The 19,635-nt window shown below is 42.9% G+C and overlaps 1 protein-coding gene across 2 annotated transcripts in view; it reads left to right on the forward strand.

Annotated features, from left to right (window-relative positions):
• The first annotated feature begins 13,606 nt into the window (after positions 1 to 13,606).
• Positions 13,607 to 19,635, forward strand: part of Jak1 (Janus kinase 1) — a 152,227-nt gene continuing 146,198 nt past the window's right edge. For both annotated transcript variants that reach the window (XM_008831066.3, XM_008831064.3), the window contains exon 1: positions 13,607 to 13,835. The gene's annotated coding sequence lies outside the window, so the exon portion shown is untranslated. The remainder of the gene's footprint in view (positions 13,836 to 19,635) is intronic.

Genomic DNA, 19,635 nt, shown 5'->3' on the forward strand with positions numbered 1-19,635 from the left:
TGAAAATTTGAAAATTAGACTTTTAAAATCCAAATTATACTGAATGAGAAATATATACACATGTATATGTATGCATACATACATTTTTAGTATATGTATGTATACATATATTTTTACAAAGAATGAAAACACTTGGTTCTTTTAAACATGAAAAGCAGTTTTGAAAAGACAACTAGTTTTGAGTAAGGTAAGGGTTTTGTGTAAGCAAATAGTCATAACAAAAATAACCATGATTAATGAAAAGAAATAACATAATTATGTATAATTTAAACCAAAATTAGTGTTATGTTATCATCTAGGAATATACCAAGTAAAATATTAAATATAGGAAAAACATCTAATTATAAAAGACTTTAAGGAAGAAAATATGAGGGAAATGTTTGAGGGGTACTGGATTGTCAAGTTGAAGATGAATACCATCCAGAGAAATGTTTGAGGGGTACTGGATTGTCCAGTTGAAGATGAATACCAGCCAGAGTCTCTGAAGCCTGTGAGAACGAGCTTTCAGATGAAGTGAGCACATGTGAGTATCAAAGTTCAGCTCCTTGAATTTAGTGGTCCAAGAGCAGGTTAGAAGTGCCTGGATGCAATCTTTCTCTTTTTTGTCAAAAATATAATTTTACCTTGATTGTTTTTCCTCCAGGCCTGATTGTTTTTCTTTTAAATAAAAAAATTTAAAAATATTTTAATAAGATAATTTTAACATAGAAAACATATATATGGTATCTTTAATATTTAGCAGTAATAAATACAGGTAAAACATATTAACAGTCTTGTTTTATTATAATAGGCAGTTTGAAATTATCTTTGTTAAAAAAATTTACAAGTATTTAAGTTAAACTATTTCAAAGTGCAGAGGGGCTGGAGAAATGACTCAGCAGTTAAGAGCACTGGCTGTTCTTGCAGAAGACTGGGGTTCAAATCCCAGCACCCACGGCAGATAACAACCATCTGTAACTCCAGTTCCAGGGGATCCAACGCGCTCGTCTGTCCCCTTTGGGCACTGCATGACATGAGTGTCCTAACACACATGCAGGCATAACATAAAAATACATAAATAGCTGGGCGTGGTGGCGCACGCCTTTAATCCCATCACTTGGGAGGCAGAGGAGACGGATCCTTGTGAGTTTGAGGCCAGCCTGGTCTACATAATTCCAGGACAGCTGGGGCTACAAGGAGACCCTGTCTCAAAAAGACCAAAAAAAAAAACCCCATAAACATTGTTCTATGGAATGCTGAACTAAATCCAAAGCACAGATGAGTAATTATCTCAAATATATTATTTTAATGTAAGCCATTAAGGTTATCTATAAACTTTAAGATATCTTTGTAAGCCTTGAAGCAGTTTCATAAAATGACCAATTTTCTTTGTAAACTTTTAGATCTGTTTTTATATAGACTTGGCAAAGATATGGACCTTGACAAACCCGTTTGTTTTAAAGAGGAGCTAGTGGCCTTAAAATCCATGATGTTTCTTAATCTTTGAATAAAGAGTTTAACATCTCAGGGAACAATTATCCCTAAGAGAAATTGAACCTTGGAGGAGGAGTAATCCATCTTTTAAAATTAATTTATATCCTCAAGTAATAGGAACCATGTTGTAGAACCAGAATTGAGACAAGGATCAAGGAGATAGCATCTTGACAAGAAAACTATTTAAACTTAAAAACTCATGTTAATTCTCTCAAAAAGATCTAGAATAATTATGTACCTCTATTTTTCTTCAAAGTGGTTATATTAATTTAATATCCTCAATTGCCATACTGGATACGTGGCCAAGTTAACTTAGTGTGTTGCAGTTGGAACCTTTTTCCTTAAAATTTTAGTTTTACTATGAGCCAAAAGAAAGCTGGGTTAATTTAGCAATTCCAGTTTACCTAATTAAGAACTTACTTATAAGCCAATTTGATACCAAGTACATTATTTTAAAAACATAAGCTCATGTAGACAGTGCATACATACACAATCCTATATAAGTTAGATTTTAGTAACAAAGATTTTATAATTACTCTTTGTTGAGATTACTTCTCCTGTAATTTTCACTGTAAAAAGAACACAAAGATATTTAGCAAACATATATATTCATATATATCTAGTGTTTTACATTTGGTCTATTCTTAATAAAAACTTTACATTTAACAGTTTCATATTAAGAATATTTTGAAAAAGAAATGATTTTTGTTACCTTGGTTACTATAAAATTGAAATAAAAAATTTTAATGAATATATATTCATTTAGGAACTGTTTTGAAAGGAAATCCTAATCAAAATCTATGAATATAATCCATTAAATTTTATAGCTTAATGAACTATATATAAATATATATCCTATGATTTTAATGAATGCTGTTTTGCATAAATAGTTAGCATTTAAAAGTTTTATGAAACAATTAAGAGACCCAAAGGTATTGTTCATAGGTTTTAAGATGTTTGGAGTACCCATGTTTATATGGCAGTATGTATTTATTAGGCCTTTTAATACACAGGTTGTTTTAAAAAATTGTTTTGACACAAACAATACATGAAAACAATTATCATAGACATATATGACACAATTATATGAAATCTCAAACAACACATAAAACAATTATCACAGACATACATGACATAATTATGTGAAATCTAGGTGTACCCAGAATGGAGGAAGGTATGAAGTTTATATCTCTGTCTCTTTAAGATGTGAGAAAGGCTTAGTAGTCTAAAAGAACAAAAGGTGAAATTTGCCATGTGAACTTAAGGTAATATCTCTTTCTAGTTTTAAGAGCTAAATAACCGAGGGGGATATCTTTGCATATGAGACCTACAGAGTTTTCTTAGTCTAAGTTACCAACATTACAAAACCAGAGGATAGAAAGGGCAGTAATGGACAAACTTAGGCTAAAAATAAATAAAATATAAAAGCGGTTATTCCAAACATGTTGCAGTTATCTCATTTTGTCTTGGGCTGCTCTTTTGAAGGCAAGAGACTGGCTTAGGCCATTGGGGGTTCAACTCTTATGATGTGCCCCAGAAAAAGCCATATGCTGTTGCATCTGGCCCAGGTACTAGAGTACTGATGAGTCTAGGGGATTCTTAAGTGGGTCTCTGGCCAGAAAAACAGAAGCACAGGAACCCAAAGTAACGTGCAAGCCATGTTTAGCAGGGTAGGTCAAACAAGTGATAGATGGCAAAGTTGTCAACAGAGCACCCAGAAACTTTAGTAGTGACTGGGGCATAGCTGCCACGTGGTCATCTTTAGGAGCCTGAGGAGCTCTAGGTTTTTGGGACCTCCACTCAAGTGAAACCAAGATTTGTGGCTTCAGTTGCTGAAAGGAATTTTAGGACCAGCTAGTATAATTACAATATTTAAATGTAGGCTTAAGTATTGAAGTTAAAGAACTGCTCAAGGAAAAGAAATTTTAAAAATGCGGGATATACCCAGATATGAGTATAGCTTCCTAAGGGAAAGTGGCCTTTACAAATGGGAATTTCAAATATAGCATGGACTCTTTCCCTTTAGAGTTTTTTGTTTTGTTGTTGCTGTTTGTTTTTTGGTCTTTTTGAGATAGGATCTTCCTGTAGCCACAGCTGGCCTGGAACTCAGAATGAAGACCAGGTGGTCTCAATCTCACAGAAATCTGCCTGCCTCAGCCTCCTGAGTGCTGGGGTTAAGGGCATGTGCCACCACACCTAGCTTAAAGTTAATTTTTCAATTAAAACATTTTTTTTTTATGTTTACAAGTGTATTGCCAGTATGTATGTGAGTGCACCTGTGTTGTGCAGTGCCTCGGAGGTCAGAAGAGGGCATAGGAGTCCCCTGGAACTGGAGCCAAGGATGATTCTTAGCCATCGTGTGGATACTGGGAATTGAACCTGGGTCCTTTGCAAGAGCAGTCAGTATTTTCAACCACTGAGCCATCTCTCCAGCCCCTAATTTTCAATTTTAATATTTTTCTTTAATTATAAAGAATTATTTTGAAGAATTCTTATTATTGTAAATTATCAATTTTATATTTTTTTGTTTTAGATGATTTTACATTTTAATTAAATTTAATTAAATTAATGTCCATTTGTGATGCCTTTAAATTTTATTGCCTAGGACTTTTAGTTAAGTGAGTAAAATAAGCCAATTTAGAGCTAGTAAACATTTCCTGTCAAAAGGAAGTTACCTTTAATTAGACTTTTCTTTTTCTTTCTTTTTTTCATTTGTAAGTTGAAGGTTGAAGGAGTATGCTAATCAAACCTACAACCAGCTGGAATACAAAATATCTGGTTATACCAATCAAGCCTACAACCAGCTGGAATACAAAATATCTGGTTATACCAATCAAACCTACAACCAGCTGGAATACAAAATATCTGGTTTTCTTGAAACATTTTTCCATTCCTTAGATTAGGTGTGGGAGAAGTATTCTGAGCAAAGAAAGAGGGAAAGAAAATGAGGCAGAAGATGAAGTATTTAGAGAAGGAAGAGGGCTCAGTAGAGGTGAGCACGAGGCAGGTGGGGGAGGACATTGGCACCCTGCAGATGCTTGGGTCCCAAGTCCGACCTGAACTCCCATGTCCCTGCTGTCTACGGCTGCAGCTGCCACCTGCCACCTATCTCGGGCTCCCTAGTGGGGCCCCAGAGCGATAACCGCTGGGTGCCCATCGACCAGGCGGGAGAGGGAGCCTGGGGGCCAGGTGAGAGGCACCGGTGCATGCGGAGCAGTGCAGGGCGGTGTGCACAGTTGGGGGAAGGTCTTGTGGAAGAAGTTGGTACCCAGCCCCAGCGAGAGAAGAACAGAGAGCATCTGGAGCGAAGGTAAAAATGCAAAGGACCTCAGATCACTTGCAATTGCCTGAGTATGTTATCTAAATCTTGTAAAATGGCAGGCTCGAAAGTTCCATATTCAGACCAAATATTTCTGTTGTTGAATTGGTATTGGGTGCACGAGCAGATCAAACATTTAGGTTTTAGTACGGTGAAGCTGGGTTGTGAGAGATATTTTTTCTGAGACAGGCCAGTGGGCTGTCTTTTGGGATTGACAGTTGGGACCCCATAGTAGGCAATGAAAGTAGGGAGAGGGCCAAGTCTGTGGCAACAAGGTGTCACCTGGTGCCAGAGAGGGACTGGAGAGGCAATGAGCCGGGAGGGGTTTTGGTGCAAAGATCGGATGTTCCCAAATCTGAACACCAAAACAGAAAGGAGGACTCCCCGGAGTCCGGGAGGAAAAATTCAGGGCATCTCTGAAGGGGTCCAGATCCTTACCTTCACTATCTTCCAGGTGGAAACAGGTGGTGAATGAGGCTGGCAGCAAATAGCAAGGGGCCTTTGGATTGGAGGGTGGTGGTGGAGAGAGAGGACACGAGAAGCTTTAGATATTTCCTTTCACAAGTTCCCCAATCTATCCAATATGGACTTAAGAACAGAGGCCTTTCCCTTCCCCACCTACCTGAGGGGTGGAAGCTGACCAGCAGAAATTAGGGCAGCAACCACATCAAATTCAAGTGGCAGGAGAGTTTAAGTATTAAAGAAGAGAGTTATGTTGGATGGTGTTTGTAAACGGCCTGGGGCCTGATAAGGGAGGCAGAGCCGTTTGCAGCTTTATGACTGGGGTTGGTATGTTCTGGAGCCATTGTTTCAAAAACACGAGCTAACAATACTCTGATAAATCCCATCAGTGGAAGCGAGTGGTGGTTTATGACTGGTCAGGGTTGTGTTTTTTTGTACAATCTCCTTTTATTAGGTTGGCCTGGAATTTGTGATCCTTCTGTCTCAGCTTCCCAAATGCAAAGGGTGACAGACCTGTGCCGCGATGCCTTGATGCTGGTTAGTTTCTTGGTGGACTCATGCCTGCTTCCTAGGTAGTTACTAGCTCGTGAAGGGAAGATCCATGCACTACAGCATAGTAGAAATAGGAAGTGTGTGTATACCTAAAAAAAGAAGCTGTGTGTGTGTGTGCTTGTGTATGTGTGTTCAAGTATGAGTGTGGGTATGCATATGCCACAGGACACCTATGGAAGTCAGAAGGCAACCTTGGGTGTCCATTCTCACCCTCCACTTTGTTTAAGACAGGGTAGGGTCCCTTGTTATTCCCTGTTGGGTATACCAGGCTGGCCGGCCCCCGTGCTCCTGGCAATTCTCTTGTCTTGCCATAGGAGCACTGGGATTACAGTTTCTACATCTGGCTTCACATGGGCTCTGGGGACCTGAATGCTGGTCCTCCTTGCTTTTGTGGCAAGCACTTTAGCCAGTGAGCCATCTCTTCAGTCTGTATACACTTTTACATCTAATTTTGAAATCCAATGGGCTGGACAGTATGATTTCAATTTTATATCAAAGGAAACTGAAGATTAGTGGAGTGATTTACAGGGATACACAGCTGTGGCAGAGCTGAGCTGAAGTTCAAGCTTCCCTCAGTATTGCTATGAAGTCACCTGAACTACTAAGCTGTGGGACAGTTAGGCAGATGGCAGAACCAATGCCTTTTTAGGAAAGATGCCCTGAAGAAAGAACCTCCTGTCTTACAGAGGTGTGCTGAGGAAGTTCTCCAAATCCAGATCCTTGTGTTTCTCAGGCAACAATTTGTAGATCTACCCACATTATCAAATTCATGGTGGTGGTGGTGGTGGTAATTGTGGTAGTGTGCTGTCAAAAATTTTAGACTAACATGTTTTAAAGTGAACATTCATAGTCATACATGTGTACAATTCATTGGCTTTTCTTTTTTTTCTTTCAACGAATTAGACATTCAGCAAATATCTATAGAACTTTTGTTACATGTTATGCAGGATGCCTTTAAAGTAAAATTTTATTTAACATTTTTATTACATTTATTTGTTTTGGGGGGGCACCCATACACTGTATGTATGGAGGTCAGAGGACAACTTGCTAGAGTCATTTCTCTCCTACCACATGTAGGTTCTAGGGATTGAACTCAGGTCTAAGCCATTTAACCAGCCACAATAAAATTCTATATATTCCTATTCCCCATTATTTTTATTAGACTATTTTTAAAAGATTTATTTTGTTATTTTATGTGTAGGTGTATGTATGCTTGAGTGTATGTATTTCTACAACATATGTGCAGATGCCCATGGAGGCCAGAGGAAAGCATTGGATCACCTGGAACTGGAGTTACAGGCAGTTATGAGCTGCCATGTGGGTGCTGGGATCTGAATCCTGGTCCTCTGCAAGAGCAGCAAATGCTCTTAACCACTGAACCATCTCTCCAGCCCCTAGACTCTGTTTTTTAATGTTGTACGTGGTATGGGTATATACATGTTCATGTGTGTACACATGTGTGTGGAGACCTGAGACTGGTATTGGGTGTTTTCTTCTATTGCTCTCCGACTTATTTTTTGAGACAGGATGTCTTAACCTGAAGTTCACCAATTGACTACAATGCCTGGCAGAGAGCTCCGTGGATCTGCCTGTCTTGACACCCTTCCCCCACAGATCTGGGATTACAGATGGGTTCTGGGGTTCTGAACTCAGGTCCTCATGCTTGCTCAGCAAGCACTTTACCAACTGAACCACCTCCCTAGCCCCTAGACTTTTACTTTTAATCTGCTGTTAAATACTTAGATGGTCTATTGTTTGCATGACCTTAAGCAATGGAAAAATTCTCAGGCTTGTAAGTCTAATCACTTCCGTATCCTAGATGAAACTGATGCAATGGTTTAGTGAGTACAGTGAAAAAGATCTGTCCAGATTTAAGTTTACTCTGGTGGTGAGAGATTAGTATTTGATTTTACATTCCTGGTTTTAGTGGGTGAAGATGAGGAAAAGAGGTTGTTAATTAAAAAGAAGAATATGGGGGCTGGGGAGTCGGCTCAGTGGGTGAAGTGCTTGCCACCCAAGTGTAAGGGCCTGCATTAGGATCCCTGGAACCCACATAAAGGCCAGTATAGTAGCAAGCGACTGTAATCCCAGTGTTCTATGCCAGGAAAGTAGGTGGAAGCAGGGAAGTCCCTGGAAGCTAGTGGGCCAGGGGAGCGGTTGAACAACAAAAGAGACCTTGATCTCAAACAAGTGTTAGGTAAGGACTGACACCTGAGGTTGCCCTCTGACTGCTACATGTGCCCTGTGGTAAGTGCACACCCACACTGTTACATATGAATGCACACATATCACACACACACACACACACACACACACACGATGAACATTTATTGAATAATATGTTTTCAATATAAAATCACAGTCTTGATATACGGCTAGAGAGACAGAATTACAATTTTGACACTTTGGAATACAACTGAAGTTTTGGATGTTTTAAATATTGAATATTTTAAATATTTATTAGTAGAAATCCTAAAGTAGAATCAACTTTTTAAAATATTTTATGTATTTTTATTTTACGTGCATATATTGCCTGCATGTATGAAAGTATACCCATGTCATGCAATGCCTGTGGTCAGAAGAGGGTTTTATTTTCTTACTACCATTATTTGATATTATTCCAATTATTTAGTCATTTACCCCCCTCCTCCCTCCTTCTCTTCTTTCCTTTAGACAGGGTCTCACTCTGTAGCCCAGGCCTTCCTAGAACATTGAGATCCTCTTGCCTCAGTGTTCAAAGTGCTAGGATTACAGGTGTGCCTGTCAGGTTACCTGCTTTCAGCAACCTTCTTTGACAAGAAACACACTTTTTTTTTGTTTTGTTTTGTTTTGTTTTGTTTTTTTGAGACAGGGTCTCTTGTAGCCCCAGCTGTCCTGGAACTCACTATGTAGACCAGGCTGGCCTTGAACTCACAAAACTAAAAAGATCCGCCTGCCTCTGCCTCCCAAGTGCTGGGATTAAAGGCATGTGCCACCACACCCGGCTTCAAGAAACACATTAAAAAAAAATAGTTACCTGGAAAATGTTAATATATAAATTTATATTTTATTAAATATTTTATTTATTATTTTTATTTTACGTGTATGAGTGTATTGCCTGCATGTATGTAAGTGCACCAGTGTCATGCAATGCTGAAAGAGGTCAGAAAAAGGGGTCAGATCTCCTGGAACTGGAGTTACGAATAGTTGATAGCTGTCATATGGGTGCTAGGAACTGAATTCAGGTCCTCTGCCAGAGCAACCAGTATTCTTAACTGTTGAACCATCTCTCCAGCTCCACAAATTTATATTTTCGAAGCATTTATTTTTATTTTATGTGCATCTGTGTGTGTTTGAGTGTGTGTATGCCCACATGCATGGGAGTGCTTAAGGAAACTAGAGGATGATAACAGATCTTTTGGGGCTGGAGTTACAGGCAGTTGTGAGCCACTGGAACCCAACTCCAGCCCTCTGCAGGAGCAGCAAGAGCTCTTAACTACCAAGCCAGAGCCATCTCTCTACCCCCAAGGAACACTTTTTTCCTATTCTACTTCAGTGTTTATAGACCAGAATTATGTCTGACACATAGTTGATAGATACTTAGTATTTGTTGTATCCATTTATCTAAGGAGAGGGGATGCCTTTTCAAAGAATCACAGATGAAATCACAAAGCAAACAAATGACAAAAAAAAAAAAACCTTGCAGGAAGCTACAAGAATCCATCATTCAACTTACTTGACAATAAGAAAATGGAAAATTACAAGAATTGTTTTTTCAGGCAAATGGTTTGCTGAAGAAAAGAAAAAGCATATCAAAAGTGTCACAGTATTTAAAAAAAATTTAAATTAGTGTTTAAATTAGTGTGTGTGTGTGTGTGTGTGTGTGTGTGTGTGTACACATGCATGCGTGAAGGTCAAAGGACAACCTTTGGGATTCAGTTCTCTCCTTTCCCCATGTGGAGCAAGTCGTCAGGCTTGGTAGCAAGTGCTTTTACCCACTAAGCCATCTCACTGGCCCCATAGTATCTTTATTAAAGATTTCATTACTATAATTGGCACAAAAATGCATTGTCTCAGTAGATGATGAACAAAAAACAAAGAAGACAACATTCTACCTGTCCAGTGATATACACACTAATAAAGTAAATTGTTTTTAAAGTAGAAATTAGAAAGTACAAGACAATTATTGATCTTCTTAATAATTACAAAGGTTCAATTATTAAACAAAAAATGGATTTTAAAATATTCAAAATGCAAACCACTTAAAAATTATGATGCTCACTGTTACAGACCTTGGTCTTGTATACACTTTTCAGGACATGATAAATTTGTGGCAATTGCATGAAAGTAACTTGTCAATGGGAACCAGTGAATGCAGAATCTAAAAATATGTAACCATTTAACTTAATAACTTTTCTGTGTCTCTCTCTGAAAGTGATTATTTAGATATTACATTTCAATTAATTATTGTGGGTTTTTTTTTTTCGATCTTTTTGAGGCAGGGTCTCTTCACCTAGCCCTAGCTGGCCTGGAACTTGCTATTGTACACCAGACAGGCCTCAGTGTCACAGAGATCCACCTGCCACTGCCTCCTAAGTACTGGGATTAAAGGCATGTGCCACCATACCCAGCATATACTTTAAAAGTTATTTGCATAAAGCAATACATTATGAAGATATGTGGAAACATGAAAACTTGCTCACAAATTACAGTTAATTTTAAGAAACAGTTCACAAAATCAAATGTATCTATGATTACACATATTTAAAATATGAAATTTGAAAAATTGTATGTATCTATGATATTATATATTTGAAAATACTCAATGAAATAGTAACTGGTGAAAAACAATATGGCATCCACATTTATATTGTGCAAGTATGTGTGGCTTTATTTCTCCTTTTGTTTGCAACTTTTTGTAATCAGATTTTATGATTTGCACAATGGCATTTGCATTATTCAGTACAATCTTTTAAAAGAAAACTTCATTGTTTACTATATTTTCCCATTATTATCCTGGTAAGGAGTAGATTAATGAGCATATGTTCTTCCAATGATAACTTATTTGTGACATATTGGATGGTTATTATTCTTGCTTTAGGTGATTTTGTAACGAAAGGTTTCTTTTACTGTCTTACATTTGGTTCTGTATAATTTAAATGTCTGTCATGCCTTGCATGTTGGGAAGAAATATTTGTATTCCTCATTTCATTCTGCTCCGAGTCTTTGGTATTATATATATTCTCTACAGAGTAACTTTTAAAAAATAAGACTAATTTTATTTAGTTAGTGGTATCTTTGGTTAACTTGTCAACCAATTCAGAGAATTTGAGAGCTATGCCAGAGTCTTCACCCACCTCTGCACTATATCCAATCACTGTTTGATCTCCCCAGACAACCTATTTTGTCTGTAGGATCCTTCCTTAGGCCACTGGGTTAGAAAGGTTTTCATCACATGCAGTTTGTAGTCCTATGGTGCCATGTGCTTACCCTTGTCTTCCAATCTATCTTTTACATTACCCCTAGATTAGTGGTTCTCAATGGGGGGTGATAATTTTGCCCCATGGGGGATAGTTGACAGTTTTAAAAAATAAAAATAACTCAAACAGCAATTTTAAAAATCAAACATTTTAACATAATACAATCCAAACATACACAAATTTGATCCCTATATGCTGAGGAATGATGGTAGGATAATATCCAAAGTCTTTGTTTGCCATAGTGAATCTATTTCTATGAGAGCAGAAAGCTTTGTACACACAGTAAAACACACTGCAATTCATAACATATAATAGTCTCAGGTCTGAGCCAAGGTGTTTCAGGCAGTGTTGGTGTTGGACAGTGACAACACACACAGGGCAGTGTGAACATGGGTAATCAGAATCAAGACTGCAATGAAGTCTTTCAATGAAACACGAGCAAACGCTGCCAGAAAAACCTCAGATTCATTATGTATTCGATTTTTGAATTTATTTATGGTTGTTGCACGTTCAGAAACCTTTACCTTTTTTATCTGCCCTCCACATTCAGTGACAGCTAAGAAGTTGTGGTTCAAGGCACATGAGCCTTATTTGCTTCCTCATGGACAGAATAAGGTTAAACCTATTGTGAGAGATGATTATTAGTAAGAAATGAAAAGCGTGGGACACAAATTAGGTGTCAATGAATGTTAGCCGTTATTAGTCTTTTACATACATTGTCTCCTCTGCTCCCTTAAGAGCTCTTTAAATTTGGCAGAGAAGGAACTTGTCAAAGCTGGAGGTTTGATTTCTTGTAATGGTTAATATTGTCAACGTGACAACCGGAATCACCGAGGAGACACGCCACGGGCCTGCCAGTGGAGTTATCTAGATCACGTTATCCTTTGGGTACGCCCTTGAGGATGATCTAAATTAGGCTGATTGAAGTAGGAAAACCCACCTTCTCTGCAGGCAGCACAAAATCCATCCACTAGGTCCTGAACTGAATAAAAAGGAGAAAGCTAACGCGAATGTTCATCCTTTCTGTTTCCTGACCATGGGTGCAAGCACCTCAAGCCACCATGACCTCCTCACCGTGATGGGCTGTGTCGTCTCAAATGTAAGCTGTAATAACCCCTACATTCAATTACTTTTGTCACGTATGTTAAGGCTGCAACCAGGAAAGTGACTAGTAGAAGTGAGCATCGAGCGACTGCGATAAATGCCTCGAAGGACACACGATGTGACGGAGCGTCGATATGTGGGAGTGGCCAACTCTAAGGGGCGAAGCCTGACAACCTTAGTCTCTGCGTGGGCTCACTTCTCCCTGGATAGCAGCCTCTAGAAGCCATCTGTTTGGGAAAGCTTGTTTAGCTCGAGCCGGGATGGGGGCGGAGCGGGCAGGCGGAGACTCCAGGCTCTGGGGCCTCGACCGTGGCCCCGCCCTCAGGGGGAAGCGGCTTCTGACGTCGGAGGGAGTGGGGCCGACAGAGGGCGGGGCCAACATGGAGCCGAAGGCGGGACCGACAGGGCGAAGAGCATAGTCTTCAGGGCACGTGGGGGAGGGGAACCGGGGGGGGGGCCCGGGGGGGGGGCGGGGCCCGTGTAAGTAGGTGAGGAGCCTGGTCTTCTTGATTCCGGAGAACCTGCCGGGGACTGGGGAGGGACGGAGGCGGGGGCGGGGCGGGGCCGCCAGGGCGAGGAGCAAGGGCGTCAGGGGCGGGGGGAGGCCTGGATCAGGGTTGGGGAGGGGCCTGCCCCCCCACACGGGCGGGGGCCGGGGGGGGGCGGGGGGGGGGCGGGGCCCGTGTAAGTAGGTGAGGAGCCTGGTCTTCTTGATTCCGGAGAACCTGCCGGGGACTGGGGAGGGACGGAGGCGGGGGCGGGGCGGGGCCGCCAGGGCGAGGAGCAAGGGCGTCAGGGGCGGGGGGAGGCCTGGATCAGGGTTGGGGAGGGGCCTGCCCCCCCACACGGGCGGGGGCCGGGGGGGGGCGGGGGGGGGGCGGGGCCCGTGTAAGTAGGTGAGGAGCCTGGTCTTCTTGATTCCGGAGAACCTGCCGGGGACTGGGGAGGGACGGAGGCGGGGGCGGGGCGGGGCCGCCAGGGCGAGGAGCAAGGGCGTCAGGGGCGGGGGGAGGCCTGGATCAGGGTTGGGGAGGGGCCTGCCTCCGCAGCAGGGCGGGGTCTGCGGCGGGACGGGCCGGAGCCTGAGGCGGCCGTGGGGCGGGGCCTAGGGGGGGGTGGGGCCTGCGGCTGGAGCGGGCGGGGTCGACTTGGGCGAGGAGAGAGGCTGTCAGGGTCGGGAACCGGCCTGCGGCGGCGCGGGGGCGGGACGGGCGGCGTGCAGTGGGCGGGTCTCGGGGCGGGGCGGCTGGAGCGTCTACGAGCGCAGGCCCCGGCCACCCCGGAGTAGCCGGGAGCAGCAGAAGCACCGGGCCTCTGCGCACTCCTGGTGGCGGTCCGCGAGCTCGGTCTTCAGCCGCGGGCGCTCAACGCAGGGCCCCGCGCGGCTGGCCACTCAGCCAGCCAGCTTCCCGAGACGGACGGGCGCAGCGCCCCGGAGCCGCTCGGCCCGGGCGCACACGGAAGTGGTGAGTGTCACCGGGGAGGTGGAGCAGCTTGCGGCCGGTGCGGCGACCTGGCGAGGGGCGAGGAGCGGGGTGGGCGGGGGCGCGGTCGGGGCTCTAGGCGGCAGCACCCGCCGCGGCTCCCCATGCCCTGGGACGCGGGCGGCGGTGGGTGGGAACCAGCGGGCAGCCCCCTCCGGCGAGCGGCGACTTTTCATAAACAAGCGCGGATAGCGCCTCTTGACATCCTGTTTATGGCCCCGTACGGCGGCGGCCTGGGCACTGACGTCCTCGGGTGACAGGGACGCCTGACCGCCGGCTCCCGGGCCTGGCGGCTCGGGCCGGAGGACACAGCGAGGAGCGTCTCGGGAACGGGAAGTTTCTGGGATCTGGGGCTGCGTGGGGCGCGCCTGGGAACTCCGGACTCCGACTCCAGACCGCCCGAGAGAGGGGTGGCTGATGGAGGACCCTGGGTGGGAGAACCGGGGAAAGGGGGATGTGAGAGACTTGGTCAGGGAGTTGCAAATCCTACTGCAGAGGGACTCGAGTCATCGAAACTGGGACCAGTGCCTGGTTCCTTGCACCGCATTCGCGCGGCTGCCGGCTCGGAGCATCAGATTAGCTTCGGTGGCATTGGGCACCCTCTGAAGACACTCCCCAGACTGCTAGGAAATTCCCTAGGGAGAGTAGATGAGCGGTGGTGTTGTACACACCAGGTGCCTGTATATCCGTTTCGAGGGATAGTCTCCATGATTTCCTGGGCAGAGGAGCCATGTCCTAGTAGTCCTAATTCGTGACTGTGAGCTATCTTCTGTCCCTGGTTGGATACATCACTGTCCTTGGCGTCAGCATTCCTCCCCAGTCGTAGGTATCAATGGCAGGTGTTTACAGTGATATAAAATTGTTTCTGTCAGGGAAGGAAGCATAAAAAACTTGGGTCCAAGACCCAGGGGATAATTTTCAGTGAAGGACCCATGTATTCGTTGGTACTTTGTGGTGAAGGTTAATAATGGAGACTACCAGGGTTCTAGATACCTCTGGTACAATATTCTGTGTAATATGGAGTAAATGTCTCTTCTGTATGGATCTGATCAAATTTAAAGTTGCAAATTCATCATGTTAGGGTGAGTGTAGACATCCTGAATAGTTATCATAACTCAATTCTATGTATCATATTAACTAGACTTGTTTATTCTATCATTTCAGTTTCACTAAGGAACTGTCCTGCTGTAATTTTTTAGTGCTAGGATTTCAGTGTTCTAGTCCACAATGAATACAGCCAGTTTAAACTCTTTCTTCCATGCCACAGTACACTATTTATTTACTGCCCTTTGGAAATGATGTTAGAAAGTGAGTATGTTAGATATTGGGAAGATACTTAAACATTTTTCAAAATGTAATCACACTCCATTTTGTTGTAACTTAGACAGGTTTAGTATCAGTTTGACCAATGCTGTTCTTGTAATTTGGTATCTTGCCATTTGGTATCCACGCCTTACAGATTTGAGATGCTAAGAGAGATTATTAGACCATAAAATCTTTTCAGTTCAAGCACTTGCTAAAGCTAGTGAAAATAATGGAATTTTGAGGATAGTGTTGCTTTTACAGCAACACTGTTGGCTTAAGTTGCGTGAGGAAACTTGACCTGGGGGCTTCTAAAGAGGGCTGTGAATCTTTCAGTTTAAAGAAGTTTTGCAAACAGTAGTGGTTCTAAAGAGGACTGGTTTCAATAGCACACTGCCAACTACAAATTTAAGAAATGTCCAAAAGCTATCACTCTCCTGAATAACTTAAAGTAACAAATATATTCAAACAGAAACCCATATGAAGCAACTACTTTAGAATATATGTAGGTTTAAGCCCATTTGATACAGAGAACACTAAGTAATGATAATAGTATTAATAATGCTTCTTAGAAAAGACTAGAATCTGTGTTTTCTCTCAGAGTCTCTTGTATATTCTTTCTTTCCCACTAAACACACATATTTTGTATATCTTTAGAATATTCTAGTGAGGTGATAATCTGCTGTTAGATTTATTGTCTTAAGATGTGCATGTTTGTGCAAAGAAAATTTAAAACTGATTTTCATAATAAATTTTAGGTGGACAGGAAATGGTTATTTAGCAGAATCTAGCTGAGCAAGTGGCTTCTGATGTTTTCTGATGTATTGTGGCTTAATGGTACACGGATTTTTGCCATAGAACAGAGGTACCAGAAGGAACCTTGCAGATTCTTTCAGGCCAGTGATTACCCAAGGAGACTTTGGCAGTTTCTGGAAAGGTTTGGTAGTTACACCTTGGGGGAATGGTGAACCTGTTGCTATCTAGTGAGCAGATGCTGGGGATGCTGGCTATATATAGAACAACCTCTTCTATGACAAAGATATCTGCCTAAAAATGTCAATAGTTGCCTGAATTGAGAGATCAAGTTTGGGGGTACCAGATGAGAAACAAGAAGGTCTGGGCTCATGTTGTAGCAAACTGTTTCATTCCTGGAACTGATTTTCCTCTTCTGTAAACAAATAAAACCATCTAGTTTGGCTATTTTGTGGTCATTAATGGTGGTGGTGGGATCAGATAAATAATATACATGTAATGCATGGAAACTACACACGTTAGAGCTCTTCATGATGAGTGGTTAGATACACTGGAAGTTGGGGAGGAAGAAGCTAAGTCATTGTGTGGGTGTCAAGCAGGGTAGGTTTGATAATACTCATGTTTTTTGTTTTTGTTTTGTTTTTGGAGTAAAGGATTTATTCAGTGTGCCTAGTTTTCTGATTAGAGCATAATTTTTTTAGTTCTGTATTTTTAAACATAAACCTTATTTTCTCACTGTAAGGAGGAAGCTCACTGTAGAAATATGGAAAATGTAAGAAAGTAGCAAGTAGAGGGGAAAATCATCTATGTTCTGATCTCTTTTTCGTTTAAAGACTGTCACATTCTTACCAATTTTTCCCAGAAGTATGGTTGAAATTGGAAGAAGAGTTTCAATAGAAAAGTGCAGAGCTGCTGGTGACCAAGTGGGGTGAGGGCGGGGTACTTGTTTCTATGCTTTTTGTTTTTCCCTGTTTTAATAATTACCTTGCAACTGGGTGTGGTGGTGTTGCTTTTAGTCCCAACACTTGGTGGGCTGGGGCAGGAGGAGTGCTTGAATTTAGGAGTTTGGGACCAGCCTGGGAAACATAGTAAGAGACTGTTTCTTAAGAGAAAACTGCAGTGCAAAGGTAAGTTATGGTACACAAGGCACGAGAGACATGGACTCAGTGTTCTGTGTTTTGTGCTAAGCTCTGAACCTCTGGTTGTTGCTTCCTCTCGGCTTCTTGCTGTTCTCTGTACTCAGTGAGGTGTGCCACCTTAGCTTCCTGTCTCAAACGCTTTCTGGTAACATGGTTTTAAACAGCTGCCATGTTGAACTGCTGGGGTTTCAGGGGCAGGAAATGAATTCCTGTGAGTGCTTTTCCTCTGAAGTGCACCCGCACTTTTAGCAGTTTGAGGTAATAGGAAAGCATAAAACATTAGGTTCCCTTTTGTGATGCCTCCACTTCTGAGGTTTTATGATGCGTAGCTCTTCATAGCTGGCATGGGTACACATTATTCCTCAGTACTCTGAGTAGATTGCCTATTTCCAAGGCAAGAAGTGCTGTAGTAGCAAAAGGGGGGAAATAAAGATTTTGTTGTTTTGAGACAGGGTCTCACTCTAGCCCAGGCTGGTCTGGAACTCACTGTGTGGCCCAGGTCCCATTGAGAGATTCTGTTTCAAAAAGCAAGATGGGAGACTGGAGAGATGGCTCAGAACACTGGCTGCTCTTGCAGAGGACCCAGGTTCAGGTCCCAGCACCCACATGGTGGCTAGTAACTGTCCATAACTCCAGTTCCAGGGGATCTGACACCCTCTTCTGGCCTCCACAGGCATTCATGGCGGGTACACTTATATACATGCAGGCAAAACACACACATTTAAAAATAAAAAGCAAGCTGGGTGGCTCCTAGGAACAGTACCTGAGGTTGACCTGTGGCTTCCACATGCACCTGCACTTGCACATGCATGGACATGTGTGCACATGCATGTATATACACAGAGACAGAGAGAGACACAGATGGGGGAGGGGGAGAGGGAGGGAGAGGAGGGAAAGAGGGGGGAGCAATGCAGTCTTGCTTATGGGCTCAAGGAATGCTCCTGGTTCAGCCCCCAAATAACTGCTACTTAGGCACACACCTTTGCACCTGCCATCCAGTACTGTTTTGAAGAGGCTTCATTTGAGTGGGTCGTTTAAGAGTGTGTGAGAATTCCCTCTTTTTGAGGTAGGATGGAACACTGGGATGACAGACAGTATGAGCAAAGGCATGCAGCGGAGGTATGGGTGTACATGGTATGGGTGACAAACGGGTACAACAACTGTGATTAGAGCCTAGACTCCTTAGGAGAGAGCAGGAGGTAAGGAAGGTTGAAGTCAGCTGTGAGCAGTGACTCTCCACAAGTCTATGAGCAGGGAGAAGTCAGGAACTGTGGCCACTGTCTAGTGGATGAGTAAGGAAGATGAGAGAAGATGAGAAGCAGTTGAGGTTTTTGAGCTCAAGAATAACATTAGTGAATGGGAGAACTGCAAAATACTGAGTGTTCTCTCAAGGGCTAGCTTCTGCCTTATGACACCCTTTCCTTCTCCCCACCACCGAAAAGGCTTTACTTAGCCACCATTATCAGCAGTCCAGGGGACTGCCAGGAAAAAGGAAATCCCTAGAGCCAGTCTAGGTGGCATGAAGTCCAAATAAGCTTTCCAAATAGTGCAGCAAAACCCACTTTGATTTGCTTTTAAAGTGCCAGGTTCTGTGACATTTTATCTAACGGGTTTTAGAGTCAGCCAGAGATGAAATACAACAAGCCTAGGAGACAGGCATGCTTGAGAGACTGCATAGGGAGGCACATCCTCAGAGCTAAGTAATTGAGGGGTGGGTAGGAGGACTATGGAGAGTGAGACTCAAGAGTGAAACAGTCTAGGGAATTTACTGGAGAGGGAGCCCGCAGTGGGCAGCATGGTAGTCTGAAGCTGTTACTGTCATCAGAAAGTATGGCAGCTAATACTGGTAAAGCTGAGTAGGGCATCATGGAGGGCTGATGTAGTCTAAGTGAAATGAAAGGTGTGCTCAGACACCTCAGGGGTCAGCAACTGTGCACAGAGGGGATGGAGACTGGCTGAGAAATGGCTGTCTGTATTTCTACAGGACAGATTCAAAGAAGAGGTTTTCCTCAGAATGGAAATCCAGTGAGAAGTTTTCCTTTACTGAGGGAATGAATTGGAGATACTGGTACCTAGAACCCAGCCAAGGGAGACTGCTGCTTTTTTTTAAAAGTTTATTTTTATATGTATGTGTGTGTGTCTGTGCATGTGTAGCACATGTGTGAGGGTGCCCAAGAGGACAGAAGAGGGCGTCAGCTCCCCCCTGGAGCTAGAGTTACAGGCTGTTAAGAGTTACCTGACATGGGTGCTGAGAACCAGACCCTGGTCCTCTGGTAGAGCAGAAGCCCCTCTTAACTGCTGAGCCATCTCTTCAGCTACCAGTTCTTGGTGTTGGTAGTCTGGAGAGATTCTGAGTCCCTCCTGGAGGGGTTCGGCTATGAGGGGGTGAACAAGTTATGTCTGTTGCTTATTCATAGAATGGGGTAAAGACAGTTTTCTAAGAGTATTTTGAGGCTTGAATGACCATACCTAAAGATTTGTAGAATGGTGTCAGGCACATAACTCTAAGGTAAAACTGTTCTAGCTTTTTTTTTTTTTTTTTTTTTAATTTTAAAAATTTTGGGTTTATATTTTTTGGGTCATTTTTG

This window comes from Nannospalax galili, unplaced genomic scaffold (genome assembly GCF_000622305.1).
Source record: "Nannospalax galili isolate Female #2095 unplaced genomic scaffold, S.galili_v1.0 scaffold553, whole genome shotgun sequence".
In the NCBI taxonomy this organism is placed as follows: Eukaryota; Metazoa; Chordata; class Mammalia; order Rodentia; family Spalacidae; genus Nannospalax; species Nannospalax galili.